The following is a 5,913-nucleotide window of genomic DNA, read 5'->3' on the forward strand; positions in this document are numbered from 1 at the left end:
AGTGTTTTAACAATAAATTTACAAATAAGGGAGGAATAGCAGGTGTACATGTACCTGCATGATTTATTAATAAAGAAAAAAAGACATTCATGTATTAAAAATCTTCCAAGATCAATTGCAGGTAGGTACTATTTTTCCTAATCTATTATAGCACTATAACAGTTGCCTACACAGAGCTAGGTATTTTCAAATAAACAGCGTCCCGGCTGTCCAGCTCTTCCAAATTTTATTAACTTAAACAAAATCTGACTTAACAATTGTTTTAAATAAATTATCTTTGACCCCAACAGAACTTTGATCAGTAAAGGCCATTGAGGCCATCCACTTGCCCCATGGTGGGGCAACTGGAACCACAAAACAAATTGTTTTTATTTATTTTTAAGATTTTTTAAAAGTTGTCTTTTAAAAGCTAAGTTGTAGATATGGTACAACAAATTTCACAATTACAAGTATATAATTTTACCTGATCAATGTGAGGTCAAAGCTAAACTATGCTAAAACCTGATTCCACTTACCCCACTTCACCCTATTGATAAATTAAGTTGTCCCCCTGATTAGAGGAATGGTCCTAAATTTTACATAGCTACAACAACTAACTGTATCTCACAATTTAGACCCTCAAAAGTGGTGCTTCTCCAGGTCTAGCCACATTATTCTCCATGCCATAATGGACTACATGTAAAACTTGGTCCCTACTGTTTTGTTATACCAAAAAGGTTAAGAAAAAACCTGAAGAAAGGTTCTTATTAGGTTAGGTTATGTAACCCAATTATTTCAATGTGTTGTTGTTTTTTTTTTTTCTTTTTTTTTTTCAATTCGCTTATTAAATTACTGGTAGGCTATACCATACCTAGGCTACTTCGGAGTAAAAAACCCAAATAATTTTATTCATATCCCAATGAATATTCAATTTAGTATTAATTACCCATTTAAATCTTTTTCGGTTGAAGAAGTACGTTGAAGTCAAAACAACAGCGAAGAAAAGAGCTAATAATGTATAAGTTATACATAACTTTAAATTACATCAAAACATAAATATTGGGTTTCAATTCAATTCAAGTAGCCTAAAATTCGCTCAAAATGTCTGCATGAATGAGAGAGTTTGCTCCTTAAACGTAAAAAAGTAATTTTTACATCTTAGGCTACAATATCGAATTATTTTTTGAATATTTCAATATTTTATTAGTTAAAGGCCTATTGAATTAAATTATTTTCTTAAAAAATGTAAGTTCTCTGCAGAACGGTAAGCTTAAATCCATGATGCTTTTATTTAGGCCTTAACTTAATATTTATGTAGCCTAGTACGATGGGGTTGGATAGTAATATTTCACCCTACAAGATTGATCTTGCAAAGGTTATACTGGTTTTATTTTACAAGAACCCAAACGTTAATAACAGTTTTTACAGTTAATAACAGTGTTTTTATATTATCAGCATATTTAATTTTATAATATATAGCTTTGTAGTTGTGGTACCCTATTACGTTTGGATAGCCTTACGCAAAATATAGGCGTTTTCAATCTTTTTTAGAGTGTGAGACAATATGATTCTGAAGCTCGTAGTTGGATGTATATCCTTTATTACAAACTGTACACTTAAATGGGCGTTCTTTACCATGAACATATAAGTGTCTATTAAGATGTGGCTTTATTAAAAAGCTTTTGTCACATTCAAGACACTTGTAAGGACGTTCTCCACTGTGCTTCCTGACATGAACTTGCAAAGATGGAACCGATTTGAAACCATTGCCACACAACTCACAATGATAAAGGGTTTTACTATGAACCCTCATCTTGTGTTTTTGACAGTTGTATCGTACATTAAAAGACTTACCACAAATTTGACACTGGTATGGCTTTTCATTAGTATGTGTAAAATTATGATCCTTCAGCTGTACAGCATTTTGATACATCTTTCCACAAGTGCTGCACTGCCATTTGGGAGGTATACGTTTTCTCTTTTGACGGGAAGCAGTTTTGTGCGAGAGTTTTGGAGTTTTCTTCAATGTAACTTTCCTTTTTTTCGGGCTTAACCTTGCAGTTGACTGTTCACTATCAACATAAACCTTAGGAAAATGAAAACGACGTTCATGCATTGATAAAGTTACTACAGACTTACCACATATAGCACATAAACTGGATTTAACATGAGATAGCAAATGTTTTTTTAAAGTCCTGCTGGGATCTTTACCAAAGTTTCGGCCACAAACATAACATTTGCAACAACTTTTGCTGCAAAGGAGATTAACTTTCACTTCTTTTGTCATTCTATCTGATCTGATGGTGATGGGATAGACTGCAGTGATAGGCCTAGTGATTGTTTGGTAAAGAAATAAAACTAGGAAGTAACTTAGGCCTACTTTACAATGATGATGGTTACATTGCAGGATTGTCAGTTTGTGTGTACAGTCAGACTATCTCTGTTCCTTATATCCTGGTACAGTATTCTGTTCATTAGGCTACCTATAAAATTCCAAACTAATGGAAGCTTCGGTAGGCCTTAGTTTATGTTACTGAATGTTGAGTGTACTATCCAATGCAAACTTCACATATAACAGTAACTAACACAATAAAATTGTCCTACTGTCAATAGTCCCAATCGCAATCGCACATCTCATCAGTCATCATAGAATATGAAAATAGGCTAATACAATAAATTTAAAATAAAAATAACCACAAAAACAAAATAATAGGTTTGTTAACCTCTCCTTCTCCACACCACTGCCACTCTTCATTTCAAATCAAATCAAAGGTCGTGTTGTGTCGTCTGTCCTCGTCCCGTCGTCTCTGCTATTTCTTCATTCGGTATTTTCATAAGGGAATGGGCACACGGAAGGGACTACTTAAGTATCGAAGTAAATCAGGACTATATGAAATCGGACATAATAATCGTCAAATAGGTTTAGAGTGAGGTGGTTAGGGTGATTTTCAAGCTTTTAGGTATTTTATAGTGAATTTTTTTTATCAATTCTTGGACCGTCTGATGCTCTCTGCTCTGTTGACTGCTATTGTGCAAAACGAGAACGAGAAGCCTACAAGAGGACCCGCCTGTTTCGAAAATGTTATTACCAACTACCCAAGACAACTCCTAGATGTTAACGTTACTGCAGTGCCTCTTTATCTGACTCTGACCATCAGGCCAAGGCCGCACTAGATAATCAGGCTCTGGAAATTAAGCTAACGCCCACTGACAAAAAATAACAATGAGAACTTTATGTCTTACATGCTGAACACCGAACACCAATTAATTGGCTCACTATCAATCCTGTGATAATTTTCCTGATCTGTTTTCATGCATTATTCAGAGCTTTTTGACACTTTATACCCTGTTAGAAGTATGAAGTATAAGAAATCTCCTAAGCTTAGGCCTACCTACTTGGTTTGAGCAAGAACATCAAGAAATGAGAAAGGAGATATCAAAACTGTATAGTTTCCTTCTCTGGGCTAAAAAAATACAATCTTTTTGTGGATATTATTAGATTCAGGTATTTGGCGGCCAAACGAAGGTTCAATATACTAAATTATTTGTTTTATTAATATTAGCTCTACAAAATGGTTTCGAAAGAAATTGCGAAATTTTGTGTTTTTAGGGTAAAAAATTGGAAAACCTATTTTTACCCCATAAAACCCCCCATAAACCCCCGTTCCCATAGTCGGATCATGCTGGTTCGCAAAATCGTTCGAATAAATGTAGGTTTATACCAAATTTCATAAAAATCGTATCATGCTCGAGTTATCGTGCTAACGGGCACATATATAATTTATAAAACGGATGGTGTTTTTGGCCTCTAGGGACCTCCAGGGTAAACATTGTGCACTTTCTCCTCACGCGAGTTTGTACCAAACATATAGACTTGGCCTTATAGCTTCGAAATTTAAGAGCCTGCCACAATCGAGTACTCATACTGATTATTCTACACACTATATATTAACATTATAATAGCTCAAAGTTGATGTGGTGGGCTTAGGGTAGGCTAAAGGTTGTGCACTTTTTCCTGACGCGGGATCGTATCAACCATTTTAGACTTGCTTATAGCTTCGTAATTTAAGGGACTGCCTCAATCATACTGATGCTGATTATTCTACACGCTGTATATTAACATTATAATAGCTCAAAGTTGATGTGGTCGGCTTTGGAAAAAGATTGTGCATTTTTCCTGATGCGAGTTACTATTAACTACAGATTTTGCCACATAGCTTCGTAAATTACGGGACTGCCTCAATCATACTCATACTGATTATTGTACACGCTTTATATTACCATTTTAACAGCTCAAAGTAGATGTGATGGGCTTAGGAAAAAGATTGTGCACTTTGTCCTGACACGAGTTCGTATCAACCATATAGTTTTTAATATATAGCTTTGTAATTTACGGGTCTCCCTCAATCTTACTCATACTGATTATTCTGGACGCTGTATATTGTTCAGTTCTTTTATCTAAAAATTTTCTTTAGTCTGTTTAGAATTTTTAAATTACTAAAACAGCTGATGATTTAAAGATAATCCATTGTATTATACAGGGTGTTTTTTTAAAAACTTGCATCTTTATTTATGTAAAAACCGCAATAGATAGAAATATGCAGTTTGCGGGAATCATCTATTGAAGTAGGGGGCCCAATTGTTTTGAATTCAACGTTACATTCACATTCCCCCCTTTTCCCCCCCTGCCCCCAAATTATTTTTTTTAAATAGCAAGGTACCCCTTGTGACATATCAAATGAAAGAGCATGAAAAAAGAAAATGTTTGATGAAAAAAAATTAAAAATCGGTTAATAAATTTGCAAAATATTTCCCCCCCCTTGCCCGGAACTTGATTATTTTTTTAATAGCAAAGTACCCCTTGTGACATATCAAATTAAAGAGCATGAAAAAAGAAAATTTTTGGTGGAAAAAAATTTAAAATCGGCTCATGAATTTGTGAGGTAATCCCCCCCTTTTTCCCCTACCCATAACTTGTTTTTTAATAGCAAGGTACCCGCCCTTGTGACGTATCAAATGAAAAATAAATTTCACCAAAAATCTTCTTTTTTCATGCTCTTTCATTTGATATGTCACAAGGGGTACTTTGCTTTAAAAAAAAAATCAAGTTCCGGGGAAGGGGGGGGGGAAATATCTCGCAAATTTATGAACCGATTTTTAATTTTTTTTCATCAAACATTTTCTTTTTTTATGCTCTTTCATTTGATATGTTACAAGCGGGACCTTGCTATTTAAAAAAAATAAGTTGGGGGCAGGGGGGCAAAGGGGGGGAATGTGAATGTAACGTTGAATTCAAAGCAATTGGGCCCCCTACGTCAATAGATGATTCCCGCAAACTGCATATTTCTATCTATTGCGGTTTTTACATAAATAAAGATGCAAGTTTTTAAAAAAACACCCTGTATAAATAAACATCATTCCTTTCTGTTCTTCTTGTAAACATGACTTTTATTTTTTCTCTCTTAATTTTTCATTAATTTACTCAAACACTCCACATATATTACCATTAGAATAGCTCAAAGTTGATGTGATGGGCTTAGGAAAAAGATCATGCACTTTTTTATGTTAGGAGTTTTATTGATCGCGTTTTGTTAAGCCATAGCGACGTATAATGTACAATACGGCTTCAAATATGTCTATTTCAATACGTGAACTAATTAGTTTTAACGTTTATACACGTTTTATTAAGGTATAATTGTTATTATATAAATGTAAAAACATCATTTCGCATCATATTGTCATTGAATTGCTTTTCCGACATCCCTGCTAAACACATTTGTCAATTTGTGGCGTCCGCAGGCGTACCAACCCATATCTATTACAATCCGAAAAAGCGCCGATGAAAAGAGCCGCTCCCGCTAACTTCACGTCACGACGGTCGGACGGTATCGAACGCGAACCACAGCACAGCACAGCACGACAGCAGTCACAGCA

The sequence above is a fragment of the Macrosteles quadrilineatus genome, unplaced genomic scaffold (assembly GCF_028750875.1).
Source record: "Macrosteles quadrilineatus isolate MER2022 unplaced genomic scaffold, UCM_ALF_1.0 Scaffold_4__1_contigs__length_99947679, whole genome shotgun sequence".
NCBI lineage: Eukaryota > Metazoa > Arthropoda > Insecta > Hemiptera > Cicadellidae > Macrosteles > Macrosteles quadrilineatus.